This window comes from Manis javanica, chromosome 11 (genome assembly GCF_040802235.1).
Source record: "Manis javanica isolate MJ-LG chromosome 11, MJ_LKY, whole genome shotgun sequence".
Lineage (NCBI taxonomy): Eukaryota > Metazoa > Chordata > Mammalia > Pholidota > Manidae > Manis > Manis javanica.
This window is the reverse complement of record NC_133166.1, coordinates 89,653,557-89,671,386: the sequence shown is the minus strand read 5'-3', so window position 1 is coordinate 89,671,386 and position 17,830 is coordinate 89,653,557. Positions and strand designations below refer to the sequence as shown.

Genomic DNA, 17,830 nt, shown 5'->3' with positions numbered 1-17,830 from the left:
TTGGAACAAATAATTCAAAAATTCGTATGGAAACACCAAAGACCCCGAATAGCCAAAGCAATCCTGAAAAAGAAGAATAAAGTAGGGGGGATCTCACTCCCCAACTTCAAGCTCTACTACAAAGCCATAGTAATCAAGACAATTTGGTACTGGCACAAGAACAGAGCCACAGACCAGTGGAACAGATTAGAGACCCCAGAAATTAACCCAAACATATATGGTCAATTAATATTTGATAAAGGAGCCATGGACATACAATGGCAAAATGACAGTCTCCTCAACAGATGGTGCTGGCAAAACTGGACAGCTACATGTAGGAGAATGAAACTGGACCATTGTCTAACCCCATATACAAAGGTAAACTCAAAATGGATCAAAGACCTGAATGTAAGTCACGAAACCATTAAACTCTTGGAAAAAAACATAGGCAAAAACCTCTTAGATATAAACATGAGTGATCTCTTCTTGAACATATCTCCCCGGGCAAGGAAAACAACAGCAAAAATGAGCAAGTGGGACTACATTAAGCTGAAAAGCTTCTGTACAGCGAAAGACACCATCAATAGAACAAAAAGGAACCCTACAGTATGGGAGAATATATTTGAAAATGACAGATCTGATAAAGGCTTGACGTCCAGAATATATAAAGAGCTCACACGCCTCAACAAACAAAAAACAAATAACCCAATTAAAAAATGGGCAGAGGAACTGAACAGACAGTTCTCCAAAAAAGAAATACAGATGGCCAAGAGACACATGAAAAGATGCTCCACATCGCTAATTATCAGAGAAATGCAAATTAAAACTACAATGAGGTATCACCTCACACCAGTAAGGATAGCTGCCATCCAAAAGACAAACAACAACAAATGTTGGCGAGGCTGTGGAGAAAGGGGAACCCTCCTACACTGCTGGTGGGAATGTAAATTAGTTCAACCATTGTGGAAAGCAGTATGGAGGTGCATCAAAATGCTCAAAACAGACCTACCATTTGACCCAGGAATTCCACTCTTAGGAATTTACCCTAAGAACGCAGCAATCAAGTTTGAGAAAGACAGATGCACTCCTATGTTTATCGCAGCACTATTTACAATAGCCAAGAATTGGAAGCAACCTAAATGTCCATCTGTAGATGAATGGATAAAGAAGATGTGGTACATATACACAATGGAATACTACTCAGCCATAAGAAGTGGAAAAATCCAACCATTTGCAGCAACATGGATGGAGCTGGAGAGTATTATGCTCAGTGAAATAAGCCAAGCGGAGAAAGAGAAATACCAAATGATTTCACTCATCTGAGGAGTATAGGAACAAAGGAAAAACTGAAGGAACAAAACAGCAGCAGAATTACAGAACCCAAAAATGGACTAACAGGTACCAAAGGGAAAGGAACTGGGGAGGATGGGTGGGCAGGGAGGGATAAGGGGGGGGAAGAAGAAGGGGGGTATTAAGATTAGCATGCATGGGGGGGGAGGGAGAAAGGGGAGGGTGGGCTGCACAACACAGAGAGGACAAGTAGTGACTCTACCACATTTTGCTAAGCTGATGGACAGTAACCGTAATGTGGTTGTTAGGGGGGACCTGATATAGGGGAGAGCATAGTAAACATAGTATTCTTCAGGTAAGTGTAGATTAAAAATTTAAAAAAAAAAGAAAGAAAGAAAGAAAAGGGGGATTACTCCTTAACAGGATAAAACTATTGGTAAATCAAAGATCAACGCATGCTTTAAATATCCTTAATGTTGATCACTTAAAGGGTGTCAGATGATCAGCTATGGAGGTACTCTTTTCTGATAATATTCCTTTCTCTTAATTAAAAAAAAAAAAAAAGCAGTTACTGTGTGCTGACCTCCAATGAGTTCTGCACAGTGGTATAGAGGGCATGTCAAAGTGTGGGCAAAGGGTCTGTTTGTTTCTACGCAGAAGATCAAGGCCTAGCTTGGATACCCAGAAAATGAACTAAGATACGATATGAGGAGGAGCTTCCGGCATCAGCACTCTCTGGAGGACTCGTGCCGGGGGATGATCATCAAAAAGCCTCCACAGGGATCCGGACGATGCTGCGGTTGTGGCTGCATCCAGCCCACCGTCTCCTGGACTTGCCATAAGAAGGAGGAGGGAGATGTCTAGGCTGGCATGTGCATACAGTGAGACAACGAATTTGACCGGATCTGTACTGTTGGAACTCAACCAGGAGTTGGGAGGGGTGCAAGTTGTAGCACCCCAAAATCTCATGACTATAGACTATCTATGGTTAAAAGAACATATGGGATGTGAACAGATCCCAGAAATGGGCTGCTTTAATTTGTCTGATGGTTCAAGTACAGTTGGACAATATCCATCATATCATAGATAAATTTTCACAAATGCCTAGGGTGCCTAAATGGTTTTCTTGGCTTCACTGGAGATGGCTGGTAATTATAGATTTGCTTTGTTTATGTCACCGTATTCCTATTATGTTAATATGTGTGTGCAAATTAGTTAGTAGTTTAAAACCTATACATACTTAAGGTACTATACAAGAAGATATGTCAAAGAAATAATCAATCCTCCCAAGTTTCCTTCATATGCTACATCTATAGCTTTTCTTCTTCCTTCCTAATTACAACCCTTAAATAGAATTCGTGCCTCATATCGAATTTACCGAGTATCATAATTCCTCCAGGTGGTAAAGATACTTCGAGACAAGTGCTGGGCATAGAAGCCACAGGGCATAAATCTGCAAAGAAGTAAAAAGCTAACCTTTGCAAACAATATGGCTTCTCTCTCACTTACCAACTTTACATTTCCCTGTATGGCCCCGGAAGATGACTGGTTAGCCAGAGACGGGTAAGATTCCTCAAGGGAGGAACAACCTAAGACAGGCACAGTCGCAGGGGGGCCATCAGGTGAGAATTTGGGGATCAACAGAGGTGAGGCTCAGAACCTCACCCCCCCTGCTTTGAGAGAAATCTTCTGCATCCGTGGATGTCTTGCTGCCCTTGTCTAGCCTGGATTAATACTTAGTCCATAGGCACACACCTGATCATCTGATCATCTATATTTGCCTTCTTACAGCACTAAACTATGTTTTCTACCTTTATCTTGCATCTACCTACCACTTCAGCATTTTATTAAAAATAAAAATAATAATAATAATAGGAGAAATGTGGGATCAACATATAAATCAAGTACAAAAATCAAATGAATATTCATATTTGACCTGATGGTTTATAGGTCATATTGCATGATCAAAACCGAAAGTTTCTGTGATGAATGCCCTTGTACTGTTCACCATGTAAGAATTTATTCACTCTGTAAGAATTCGTTCACCATGTAAGAACTTGTTCGTTATGCTTCAGAAGATTGGAGACTGATGAGAATTAGGCTTGAGATGGATTAATGATTGTACATTGAGCATTGACCCCCCTATACTGAATTTTATTGTTGTTAACAACCATTTGATCAATAAATATGAGAGATGCCCTCTCAAAAAAAAAAAATGTGAAAAAAAAAAAAATTGTCCATATCCATGGCAGTGTGTGTGTATGACATGTGCATGTCTCTGGGGTGGGGAGATTTCCTTAGCTTTCCTGGGATACATGCAGGAATCCCTAATGCCAGCTGCAGGTCTAACTAACCATTGCTGAACCTACAGAAAGGTTAGCCTTGTTCCTTTGTAAAAGTCTCAGTCCCTTAGCTACCTGGAGACTTTACATATTTATAGTCATATGGATTTACAAGGTCTTCAGCAAAGTTGTAAGGTAAATGAAATCATTAGTTCTGTGTGATTTGGGGTAAGTCATTTGATATCTCTGAGCCTCCTCTTTCTTCCATAACAACCCACCAAGTTGTTAAAAACTCAAACTAGATGAGGTAGTAAATGTGCTTTGTCAACTACAAAATGTTCTAGAAATGAAATATTATTATAAGGCACACATCATCCTGCAGATGAGGAAAATGACGTCCAGGAAAGCTAAGTAATTTACCCAAGATCAGATAATGAAGAATTGCCAGAATCAAACTGGATTCAAGTCCAGATAAGAGTGTCTTACCCCATTATCCAGGCCTCAGCCTAAGAGGCATGAATCATCATCTAGGGAGCCCTGTCACCTTACTTACATGTACAGAGACACACAGCCTCTCAGAGAGGTTTTAATTGCCTTCACAAAGACCCAGAAGAGCAGCCTACCCCCAGAAACAAGTATGTGGATGTTATCAGGAGATAGTCTCAGACAATCTGCTGTGTCCCAGGAAGGATGATAGAGGGACTTCCCTGACACAGGCTGGTATAGGTGCCTGCCCACCCTGTAACCACAGGTCTAGGTCAATAGTTCTCAAGCCTGGCTGCACCTTAGAATTGCCTGAGGAACTGTAAAAGTGTGTGCGTGCATATATACACATATAGATAGATGTATCAGTGCCAAGATGCCACCAAAGTGTAAATGAATGTGAATCTTCAGAGTAGGAGTCTAGACACCCACATTTTTTAAAGCAAACTTGGAATAAAGAAAGGCAGGGTCCCTGGGTGGCCCTCTGTGTAAGTGATTTTTCTGCTTCCCAGATGCAGCCTGGGGGAAGCAGGACAGAGGAAGACTAAAGGTTTGTCTTTCCCTAAATGTTTGTATTTCTCTAAATTCACATGTGGAAACCCTAATCCCAATGTGACTATATTACCAGTGCGGCTTTGGGAGGCAACTTGGTCCTACAGATGGAGCCTCCATGAATGGGATTAGTGCCCTTATAGCAGGAGGCTGGTGGCTCACTCTCTTTCCACCGTGCAAGGACATAATGAGAAATCTGCAGCCAGAGGACTGTCCCCACCAGAACCTGACCATGAGGCCTCTCAGATCTCAGGCTTCCAGCCTCCAGAACTGTGAGGAATAAATTTCTGTTGTTTATAAGTTACCCAGTTTGTGGTACTTTGTTATAGCAGCCCAAATGGACTTGGACAAAGACCAGTGGTAAACATTAGTGGAAATGATATTGAGCACTTCATGAAGGCACGAGAATGAATGAAACTCATTGGTAAAGGTACACACACAGAAAACCTTGAGATATCATTGTCCTCAACCCCAGAAAGATTAAGAGATGTGGCCAAGCTACTGAGTGACAGATCAGATCTATCTAATTCCAGAGACTTTTCAGGTTTCACTGTGCTTCTGGAAACATCTGACAGGAGCCTGAGATGACAGAGCCAAGCACGGACACTGGGGCAGATGATTCTCACTAGCGAAAGTGGGGAAAGGCTCAGATCCTCCACCGAGAGGTTTCAACCATCTCCACAGGCATGGGGACACATCACAGCAGAGGGAGCCCCCTTGGAAAACAGGTCCTGGCTGATGTTCTGGAAGGTTCTGGCCAGTCTCTGTGCCTCTGCTTTGAGGTAAGGCTTGGCTGAGGGGATGGTGGATGCAACCTCTGCCCCCGCTCCCCTGCCGGCCCCATGGGGGTGCAGGAGCCACCAGACCAGCAGCCCTCAGAGCATCATAGTGAATGCTGTGCGGTGCCCCTCCAGGACTGCAGGTCCTATCCCCCAGCTACTGGGAATATCGTTGGCACAAAGCCCACTGCTCTCAGCCCAAATCTGGAGTTGCCTTAAAGAAGCTGGCTGCCTGAATCAAGGTCATGACACCTTCCTGGAGTGGTCTGTGTCCAACGACTGGTTGATGAGGTACTAGAAAGGCCTGGCCTCTTTGCCCTAATTCAGGATGACTTGGCAGACCAACCCCACTTCAGAGCCCCCCACTCCCACCCCATGAGGTCACCTGAGGCTTTGTGAGATGCATCACAGCCTGACTTTCCCTTCTACCCAATCCTGTTTCCTTCCCTGCCTCTCCCCAGGTGTTGATCTCCAGAGACCCCACCCACGAATGAACATCCTGCACACTCATCCTGTATCAGAGTCTGTCTCCTGGCACCCAGCCTGCAACACACAGCCCCACCCGTCCACAGCAGGGTGGGAGCAGCGGCCCTAGAGAGGTGGGCAGAAGGGCAAGTACCCTGGGAACAAACAAGAGGACAGAGGACACGCTTGACAAAGCCTGGCCCTCAGCCAAGCCAGGGCCAAGTGGACAGGAGGCCAGAGGCTGGGGCAGCATGTCAGTCCCACAGCCCACAGCCTACTTGGAAAGATGGGGAGTCGGGGTCATTGGAAAAGAAGAGAACTGGGTCCCAGCCAGGGGGCCTAATGATTTCACCTGTAGTCCATCTGTCAAACAGCTTACAAACATGGAAAAAAATTATCTTCAGCAAATTGGAGTTCCTCTCAATATACAACTAAGATTAGCTCTATGCTAAAGGGATGGATGATGAGGGAACAGAGGCCCAGAGAGAGGGAGTGATTGACCCAAAGGCTCCCAAGCTTCCAGGTGCCAGAGCCAGGACTAAATACAAGCTGTCAGGCCCTACAGTTGGTGCTTTTAACAGCTGGGCTCACATTGCCTCAGTCAGCAAATGAAGGCTACCTCTAATCCACATTCCAGAGCCCAGAGAGGTGAAAAGGCTTGCCCAGGGTCACACAGCTCCTCTGTGGCAGTCTTCTTTCCAAAATATTTCTTGAGCAATTCTGTATGATATTGGCACTGTCCCAGTGCTGGATTCACTGTTATGCCTCTTGGGAGTATATTTCAAAAAGGAGATGGAGGAGCTAGAACGGTATTTATGCCTCTGCAATCTCCCCAAGCCACCTCCCCTTTGAAGGAGCCTGTGGTTTGAAGGCAGGACTCCTCCTGGAGAGAGCGGCACCCAACACAGCTCAGCAGGTGTCACTCACCTGCAAAAGAACGAGAATCACAAACCTGCTACCTGGGCCTGAGAACAGCACACACCCACCAGCAACACCTGGACACTAACCCCCAGTTCCTTCCTCTACCCGCAGCCCATTTCTCTCCCCTCCCCGCCACCATGAGGCACAGGGTTTCCTGACGCAGCTTTTGAATTCAGCAAGCTTCTTGCAAGGCTGCCCCCTCCCCACCCAGGAAGACTCCAGGGTCCCCCTGCCCCGGATGCCACAAGCTGAGCCACAAGCATCCCCACGCACTGCTCTGGCTCTGGATAAAACCGAAGCTGTCAGCATGCTAATTAGCAACCAGGAGACGCGGGCACACCGGCTGGCAATTAAGGACTCCATCTTTCTATTTCCTGCTGGCATATTATTAATTCATTGGGCCTCTCCCGTGGGGCCGGACAGAGAGCACAGACTGTGAAAGTTCACATTTCAATTTGAGGCTGAGATGAGAGGACGGGTATTTGGGAAAAGCATCAATCCTCAGGGGCGAGGGCACAGTGCAGCCCCTAGAACTCCATCTTAGGAGAGGGCTGCACAAACCCCCTGTGTCTCGGCCACACAAAGGACTATGCAGCATGAATGAGACATTAGGGACACCTTTCTAGAATCCCTCCAGGAAGATGCCCATTATCTAGTGTTAATTTTAATAAAGCAAAAGAATAAAAGCAAAATGCAGACCTATAGGTGTAATATGATTCCATTTTCATGGCAGAAAGAAAGAAAGGCAAGGTCCTGTTTTTCCCAGCTGAAGCATAGAAATAAGGGGGGGGAGGCACAATGGATGGTACTGGGAGTGGGTTGAGATGAGGAGGAAAGGGGAATGACGGACTTGACCTCAGTGTACTCGAGCTGATATGCTAAGTCACTGTGCCCCCCCACAAAAGAGAACAGACCCCACCTAAGCATTTCTGCATATTATTTCTGTAGTCTCAGAACAGGAAGGGAATTTTCCTAACTCCTCCCTGTTTTCTTTATAAATTGGGGAAGGGATGTGAGCTTCCCATCACTAAGATCAGTAGGTAATGATATTAAATCCTACAAGAGCCACGCGACCAGGTGGTGGAATTTGTGCCTTAATACAGACAGTCTGCCCTGAGGTTCCCAGGTAAGGGTGGGAGCAGGAAGGGAGGCAAACAAAGGACCCAACCATGTATTTCTTCATTCCTTCTTCACTTTGGCCTCTGTAGAGCAAACGACGAGGAAGAGAGAGGTGGTGAGAGGGGCCAACGGCCGAAGGGAGGAAGAAGGCGGTCGGGCGGGGTAGGAGCAGACTGCGGTGAGTCCTCATTCTGAGGAGGTGCTGCCCCTGCAAACAGCAGAGTCTAAAGGGCACAGCAGACCGGCTGCATGGCCTGGGTGATACACTTCGTTCTCTGCGCCTCTGTTCTCTGGCCTGGATATTAAATGTGATCATATGAAATGCAGTATGTAAAGGCCTTGTTGATCACAGTGCCTGGAATGCTGCAGGCATGGTATGTGTGTGTGTTCTTCAGCACTGAGTAGTTCTACATGTGTCTTCATTCCTCCTGTCCCATCTCAGAGGAAAAAGCCCTTGACTCTCCCACAGCCACACGTAAAGGTGAGCTCTTTGAGGATGGAAAGGCTGTACAGGGCAGTGAGGTTGCCGGGAAGTCCTGGATGGAGCCCAGAATTCCGGGTGCTCCCCTGTTCTGCAAGTACCTTCTGGCTCTGGTGTCCTTACCTATGACATGATGGGTGACCCCTGGGCTCCTCCAGCCCATTCAGGCTACAGAGCATTCTGTGAAAAGCTTCCAACTGACAGACTGTAGCTGCAGTTCAGAGAAATGACCACGAAGGGGCAATAGAAAACAGGAAACGTTATCTGCAGAAAAAGGGGAAATGGTGACAAACTGTGCAGCTGGCACTAGAGGGTGCCGCTTTTGCCATTATCTTCAACAAGGCGGCTCGGGGAGCAGAACCGCTTCATATCTTGACATGTTCAGGAAGCTGAACAGTCTCCTGAAGACACCCAGGCACGGCCCCTGACAGCAGAATGGAGGTGGCCGAGATTGTGGGGAAGGAGACTGACCCCACCTGCCCTTCAAAACAGGGACAAGACTCTGAACATGCCAGAAAGGGAAACAGACATCGTGGGGATACCTGGGCCACATCAGAACCGAGAGCCAAGCTACAGTCACAAACTCTTCTCCCCCACCTCCTCCTCCCTGGTTTTGGCCTTAAAGGGAAGAACCAGGACCACAGAGAAACTCTTAATTCTGCTAAGCCCAGGCTCCTGGCACCAACGCTCTGGAGGTGGAACAATTCTACTTTCTCTTAGGGTGGCAGGGCATCAGGGAAGGAGCAGAGGTTATGCACTCAATCTCTACTGAGCATCAGCAGACAGGAGCACAGGGCTGGGCACCTGCCCACACCAACACCAGGCATCTCCCTACAGCCGGGTCTCTAATGGAAGCTTTTCTAGAACAGCTGGAAGGTTTGAAGAGGGGGAAATGTAGGAAAAGGAAAGTCACTGGAGACCAGATGTAGAAAGAGACCCTTTGTTCAAATCCCTGGAGGACAAAGGATGGGTGTTGAAGTTCCCCCAAAGATCCTTCTTAAAGCAAATCTGTAGTTGTCACTGAACCGTGTCAGCTCCCAGGGGGAGCCCAGTTCCCTGGATTCTCGGTGGCTTCCTGTTTCACTCAGAATTCCGAGAAGGCATGACATATGCTACAGGTTCCTGCTTGGCTCGTGATTTTCAAATGTGTTGTTGGCTAGAGATAACACAGTGTGTTGAAGGCTCATGATTTCTGTGTTCCACTGGCATATGTTCTGGGTTTTACAAGTCTGTTATACTACAGCCCTAAGAGCCTGAAATCCTCATCTTTGAGCAAGGGAGCTGGACTTCACGTGGCTGCAAACTCAGGTGTTCTTTAAGGCCAGGCTGGTCATCCAAATAGTAAATTAGGCCTAGCAGGAGGGAGTGGTGGGGACTGCAGTGACCTAAGACTGACTGACTCCCTGCCCTCCTAAGAGCATACAAATATAAATTGTGTTAAAATACAGAATCACTTAACAAAGCACTTCTATTCAACTGAACAAATCCTGTCCCTGTGTTTTCCTGGCAATGACATTTCTACAGATTCTAATATTCTAAGAACTAAACCAAATGATGCCTGGTTTTGCCAGCAAACGGCAGCATGTGGAATGACATCCCATAGTCCGACTAATTGGCATGGGGTTAGCTGTCCTTGAAAAGTTCAGAGACAGGCCCCATGGCTTTTAAATATCAACTGGAAAGTGTCAAAGTTGAGGCATTTGTTTCCTTAGAGAATCTGTTGCAAATGTTAACTGTGCTGTGAAAGCTGGTGAGAATGTCGGTTGGTTGTCTGAGTTATCAATCAGTCGGGCTGCCCCAGCCCTGCCTCCCCAGTCCACACAGCTGCAGAGCACATGAGAAATGAGGAGGATGTATGGGGCTGGTCCCTGAAGCCTTGTGACTCACCACAGTCCACTGACCTTGCAAGCAGAAGAATGGTTCATGGAAAGCACCAGCAGGACCAGTTCCTCGTCTGCTAAATGAGGCAGGTGGACTGGATGATGACAGTGATGGCTGATATGCACTGACTCTTCACCATCTGCTGGGCACTGTGCATATCCTCATTCAGTCACCTGAGGGCAGCTGGGGGGCGGGGGGGAGTCCACCGACATATACAGCTGACCCCAACCCTGACCGCACCCACTCACCAGGGGCTTCAGCAAACCTTCAGTGCCCTGCTGCAGACAGCAAGGCAAGTGGCAGGCTCCTGAAAAGGAGGGACCACACCGTAGAGGAAGAAACAACTGAACACTGGACCCAGCACTTCACATGCTCTTCACAACTCAGAATGGTCACCATCCTCGTTCACAATCTTGCAAAGGAGGAAAATAAGGCTCAGAAAGGTGAACTCTTTTCCCAAGGTTGAATAATCCATGGTTCAGTGGTGATCAAACAAAGGTGTGAAGAAGGATGGTGCCCAAACGGCCTACAACTTAATCAGCCTGGTTTTTCATGGCCTGTGCACCTCCACATCCTGTGGGGCCGACCCTGGCCCAGACCTCGGGCCCTTGGAGTCCTGGGATCCGTGGACTAGATCCAGCAGTCTATCCAGGAGCTGTGTGAGGCTGGGTGAGCATCTAGATCATAATCATTACCATATCAAATGTTTATTGACCATGTATTCATTCACAAATATTCACCAAGAGCCCAGGTATCAGGCATTCCCCCCAGCATTGTGCTATGGAGTGGACAAGGCAGGGGGACACTTCCCCCCTTGTGGGGAGAAGCAATCGACTGCACAGGATGATGCAACCCAGAGTTACCAGGTGTCTATTTCAGACTATGTGGTGAAGGGTAACTTCTCTGAGGAGGTATCATTTAAGCTAAGGCCTAAATGACAAAAACAGACCTAATTTGTTAAGATCCAGAAAAAGAACACTGCAGGCAGAGGGAGGAAGCAGAAATAGAGTGAGCATCACCTGGCCTGAAAGAAGGCCAGGGGACAGAGTGTAGGAAGCTGGGAGAGAGTTGTAGGGATGAGGTCAGGATCCACCCCAAGAGCAGGTGGTGCAGGGCTTTGCAAGTCAGAGAAAGGGGCTCAGATTTTACAGTGAGCACAAAGGGAATTTGCATCACAGAATCATGATTTGGTTGACATCTTTTTTTTAATGCCCTGTCTATTGTGTGAATAGACACATTCCTGGTTACAGAGAAATAGAGGTGTAATGAGAGAGGCCAATCAGAAGGCCATTGTAATGGTCCAAGTGACAATGGCTTAGAAAAGATTGGTAGCAGTGGGGATGGAGAAGTGTTCAGACTTGGAATATATTTTGGAGATGTGTTGACAGGGCTTGCCAACTGACTGAAAGTGGGAGAAAAGGGAAAGAGAAATAAAGGATAATGAGGATCTTTGGCATGAGCAGCTTGGAGGATGTGGTGTCAGGTATGGGGATGGGCAGGTCTGAGAGGTCAGGAGAGGATCAAGAGTTTTGCTTTAGCCATGCTAAGTCTTAGATGCAGAGTAGACCACAATGTGGAGATGCCAGGCTAGCATTTGGCTATAAGAGTCAAGAGTTCTTAAGAAAGCTATATTTGGATGTCATCATTGTGATCACCTAAGGAGACTGTGTAGGCAGAGAAAAAAACCAGAATAACCCTGGGGCTCAACAACATTTTAAGGACCTACACCAGCATATGTGGTCTAATAAATATGGTCAAAATTTAAAACAGAACTGCAAGGTATAATTATCCACCTTCACTGTAAAACTGCAGAGAAGTTACAACCTGCATCCGGTCCCACACAGCATTGTGAGAATCAACCCTAACAAGCACGAATTGGGTTCCTGTCATTTACTTGGCACTGTGTCCTCACTGCAAAGCTTACTAATGAGGGCGGAATTCCACAGTGGTACAAGACAGGCACTGAAGCCAGAGGGTCTGGAGTGAATCCTCACTAGCTATGTGATACTGGGCAACTAATGTAATCTCATTAAGCCTGAGTTCCCTAGGGTGTAAAATCACATTGTTTTATTTTGCAGATATCTATTAAGTGTCTATTATGTGCCGGGCATTGTGCTAAGCTATGGGGTCAATGGGAAGCAGACAGACTTCTCAGCTTTATAGTCTAGTGGGGATACAGACATGTAAACAGGCAATTACAATACAGTGTGTGATAAGTACTATGATTATGGAAATACAGCTTCTGTTTAGAGGATGTTGTACCAACCTACACAGACTTTAAAGTTAAACATAATTTTCTTTCTTCCAAATCCATATGCAATAATAGTACCATATGAAATATTTCTGTTCTTTATAATAGTACCTATGTTTTCTCTTAGAATAAATAATACATGCAAACACCTAACACATAGCCAGTGCTCAATAATGGATAGCAGTTCTTACTGAGATATGGGTTTTTGACCTAGTGCCACCTCTCATGTTCAGGCTCCTTTTTCTCTCTAAATTAGGACTAATAATAGCTAGCCTATAGGGTCAGTGTGAAGGTCAGATGAGATAGTGTACATGACAACATTTGGGAAGCTGGAGGGGATTATATTAAAGTATTAGTAAAATATAGTTTCATCCTCTCACTAAAGCTACAAAATTTAGTACATGAGGACTACTTAGTGTTATCCAAGAGGTCTTCATAACTCAGACACAGGGCCAGAGAAAACTTTTTAATAGGATCTTTGGGAAAGAACATCCCATACAAGAAAAGCTGTTTCATTTGAATCAACTACTCTGTCCACAGGAAAACAAATATCCTTTACTTCAGGTCTCATTCTATCTCTCATCTCCTTCCCCTATCAGCATTTGGCTTATCCAGCCAAAGACAAAATATCTTGGAAGCCTCCCAGGTTGGTTTCTAGTCTGCTTCATGCATCACTAGCATCCTGAATCGGTGCAAAGGAGGCAGGATTTGTAAAGCTAGTGTGTGTGCACCATGGGCTGTCAGCTGCGTGGGTGGTGGACATGACCTTGGGAGGGGCTGGAGCTGAGGGAGGAGCAGGAAGCTGGCAGGGCCACTGACAGAGAATCCTTCCTGATCTCCTACTGTAGAAATCGTGCCATAAGAAAGGGACAGGCTGCTCCTGTCCTAGTGCCAGAAGGATCTTATCTATAGAAGTCATGTCAGGAGAAGCCAGAAGGTAGGCAACAGAAGGGAGAAGAAGGCTTCATCTTTCCAAGGTGCAGAGGAGACAGAGGGTCCTGAGAAGCCCTCAAGGGAGCAGAGAACAGACATGATACTAACTCTGCTGATTACTCAAGAGGAGGGCCTTGTGCAGTCAGTGACCTGCACAACCACACAGATGACCCAGGGAGCTCAGCTGCCCCTTTCCCTGGAAGCTAGCTGACTGGAATGGTTTCAAGTTCCCTCAGGGCACTTATTTCATCATTCATTCAACAAATAGTTATGGGGCCCAACTACATTTAGGGTATTGTCCTATACTCTGAAGATATGACAAAGTTCCTTTCAAGGAGCTTATGCTTCAGGTCAGGGAGAAAGGCATACACATGCATGAAATACGAGTGTGTGCCTGCACGTGATCAGGAAGGTGTGTGCGAGCAGAGACCTAAACAAAGTGAGGGGGAGACATGTAGGCCTGTGGGAAAGAGTGTTCCAGGCAGAGGGAACAGCAGAGGCAAAGGGCCTGAGGTGGGAATGGTCTGAGTATATTCAAGGAACGGCATGGGGCCAGTGCCGCTGGGGCAGAGTGGGAGAGGGCAAGGTTAGGTGATGGAGTCAACAATGCCTGGGCATGTTTGGTGGGGGAGAGAGGGTGGTTCAAGGGGTAGAGAAGGGAGATTATGTAGGGCCTGTGGCCTTTGCTAAGCACTTCGGGGTTTGTTCTGTGTGAGATGGGAAGCCACCAGAGGGACTGATGTGATAAAGTTCCAAAGACCCTTTGATGAAAACTCTGTCCTACCTTTCCAACTCCTTTGTAAACCTTTAAAAAAACAGATAAAAGAGGGTCCTTAATTTAAGGGGATGAATCAGACTCTAGCAGGAAGGAGTAGAGTGAAGGAGTAGTTCTAATAATTCTCTTGGGCAGGTTATTCCAACTCTCTGAATCTCTGCTGCAAATACAGGGATAACAACAGTACCATTCTACTGTTACAAGGATTGGAGGATTTAGAGCAATGCTGACTATCTAATAAGTACCATCTAAGTGTTTGTGGAATAAAAATAAAAGGTGGCTTCAGCCAGGCAGGTAACAGCAGGAGTGATGAGATGTGATCTGATACATTCTGAAGGGGCAGCCAGCGGGCACTGGCAAGAATCAGCGTGAGAGAAATGAGGACGACTCCCACGTTTCTGGCCCCAGCAACAGAAGGAATAGAGATTCCATTACTGAGGTAGGAAGGACCGCAGGAGAAGTAGGCTTGCCATGGACATACTGTATCTGAAATGCCTATCACTATGCAAGTGAAGATGTTGATTAAGTGGGTGGCATCTAAAATTCAGGGAAGAGGTCTTGGCCAGAAATACAAATTTGGAAGCCACCAGTATGTGATGGTAACTCACGGTCTGCGACTGGATGAGATCACTGGGAGGTAGGTGTTGGTGAGAAGAGACAAGCAGAGGACTCAGGCTGGGGCCTGGTTGGTGACTGGGGAAAGGAAGAGGAAACCAGCAAAAGAGACTAAGGGGTGACTGGCAAGGTAGGAAGAGAGCCTCGAGCGGTGTCACACAGGCTATGTGAGAGAAGAGCTCAAGAGAGCGTGGCAGTGACCAAATGCTGCTGCCGTAAAGTCAAGAATATGGTCACAGAGAACCGAGGCAGCGATGAAGCATATCAAGAGCTCTTAGCTTGGGACAAAGGCCTAATGAGAATGGGTTCTAGAGGGAATTGTGGGAGGAAGACTGGAGATGGGGAGTATAGACTGCAGGCTGATAATGCTGTGTGTGCACCAGACCTCCACATGAAGCAGGTGCGTGGTCAGCCGCAGAAACAGGCAGAAAGGCCTGCAGCAGGGGCCCACATGCAGCCGATGGTCAATAGATGGGGGGAGCTCATGCAGGCCTCTTAGCTGCTCTTTTCTCAGCCAAGTAGGAAGGCAACTGTGGTCATGAGCTAGGAGTGGGCTGGCAGGAGACAGCAGGGTTTGAGAATTAAGGGAGAAGTGTGCAACGGTCTCTATAGAGTGTGAGGCTGATGAAATGAGAAGTGACGATGTGGTTGGGGAGGGGAGCGGCAAAAAGTAATGGGACTGATGGCTTGGGGATGTCAGTAAGATTAAAGAATCATGGGAATGGAGCATTGAGGGAGTGACCCAGACAGAAAAGAAGTGGTGGTCAGACGGTGGGATTACATCTGAAACAGATTATAAAGCAATAGAGTTACAACACGGTCCAGGCAGGCCACAGAAGTGAGGTCTCAGCAGGCACCCCAGAAGTAAAGTCAGCAGAGAGAAGGGGTACCAAGAGGCCAGGATGCAGGAAGGGATATAGAAATCCCCCAGAACTGCTGGCAGGAGAAGAGCTGGGGAGAGAGGCAGGAGACCCAGAGCTACAATCTTCCTCAAGTGAAGAGGAGTGGCCTGGGAAGCTGCAGGTGTCCACAACAGGACGGAGCGGCACGTGGCCCCGTCTGATGAGCTCCAAGGCTGGCGTCTGAGGACTGGCTTGAGCAATAATGGTCTGGATCAGCAGTGAGGAACCACTAGGCAGCTACCCCACCTCCAGACCCAAGACCCAAGAGTAAGAGGCAGTGTGGGGTGCAGGGGGAGCGGGGAGCAGGGAGCAGCTGCAGATCAAGCTGCGTCCTCAGGAGACAGGAAGGTTCCAGTGAACACAGAGGTGAAGGGACTGTCCGGGGAGGAGAGGGTAGAGGATTTTGCTGATGGTGGAACATGAGTTCTAGACAGTGCCCTGCTAGGGTCTGGGGAGTTGGGGAGGGGTGGGGAGTAGGTCAGACTAAGGCATGTAGACAGCCATGTGGGGAGGGAGTTTGAAAGGTGAGGAAGAAAAGCATGGTGGTAATAGTCTGTATAGACTGCAGGGAGGAGGCTGTGAGTGCTGGGGGTAAGCGCGGGGGGCAGGAAGGGTAGGGCAAGGGCACTGTCTCCATCACCTCTCATTTGCTCTTCCACCCATCCCAACAGGCAGGGCTCCCATCACCCTACTAAAACTGCTCCCTATAAAGTAAGTCACTTGCACATTGCCAAACCCAGTGACTCCTTCTCCACCCTCTATTCCTTTGACCTCTGAGCAACATCCTGCACAGGTGATGAGCCCTTCCTTCCAATCACACTCTTCCCTTCTTTGTCCCTGCACTCTCTGGCTTTCCTCCTACATCCCTGGCCACCCCTTCCCAACTCATGTGTGGGTCCCTCTTCCTCAGCTACACTCAGGAAGGTTGATGTGCCCTCAGGCCATTGGTCTGCCATGTGTTACCTCCTCATGGACCCGCCCAACTGGAAGCACAGTCCCCCAGCCATCCCCTCTGCCACCCCCAGTAGGTAGCTGGTCTGAGACCTTTATATCCTCCAACTAGCAAAAGCTGAACTTAGAGAATGACCTGAGAATTCTTCACACATTGCTAGTCATGATGAAGCTTGTTTTTCAGGGATTACTGTAGGAATTCTTGAGTTAGGCTCTGTGATAGACATTAAGTGATACAAAGTATTGCCCCAGGCAAGACCATCCCTGCCCTCAAGCTGTTCAGATGGAGGGACATAAGAACATAGTACTTCTGAGTATGAAGAAATATCAACTGCCAGAGATGCATGGTATTTAAATGGCAATCAACTTCCACCAACTCAGCTGTCAAAGCCGTGATGAGATGACTTCCAAGGTCATACCTCTAGTTAGGTCACCCTGAGAACTAGACTCAAACCTCAACCCCAAGCCAGCGCTCTTGTCATGGCATCTCAATGAGTGGTTGAGATCAGAAGTTAAGTACTGTGGGAACTGGAATGAAAGGCACTGTGCCACTGTGGTTAGAAGGGTAGATTCTAGAACCAAAGTGCCAGGGTTCAAAACACTAATCAATATCAAATGACAGAAACAATGTCATTTGGAGTGACCTTGAGGAAGTCACTTAATTTCTCTGTGTCTCATTGGTTAAATGTGGATAATAACTGTACTGATCTCATAGTAATGGTGAGGAATAAGTAAGTTAATATAAAGAAGGTGGTTAGAATGCTGCCTGGCACTCAGAGCTGTGGGAGGTTTAGAAAACTAACAGCACTGAGAGATGAACAATAGGAGAGAAAGTTGAGTGCTGGGTGCCCAATTTGTCCCTGAATCCCAGAAGCCTGGCACACATCAGGGCTTACTGATTGAATGAATGAATGAACGAACGAACGAATGAATGAACTAACATATTAACATTCAAGGAAAAGACCTCCAGAGATTAGCTAATCTACCCCCTTTGCACCATCCAGAATGCCCATCAAAACCAGGTACATAAATTTCATCACAACTGCCACCATCAAAAAACACCTATAGTTAGTCTTTCTGTGCTTGATGATAACAGTTCACCAATCTAAGAAAGAGGAGATAAAGACACACAGAGCACAGGACAAACACGCAAAATAAACACTGGCATCCA

General features: G+C 46.9%; 1 protein-coding gene across 21 annotated transcripts in view; it reads right to left on the bottom strand.

Moving 5' to 3' along the window:
- The window catches only part of CACNA1E (calcium voltage-gated channel subunit alpha1 E), a 581,675-nt gene that overhangs the window by 346,971 nt on the left and 216,874 nt on the right, over nt 1–17,830 (bottom strand). The window lies entirely within an intron of this gene.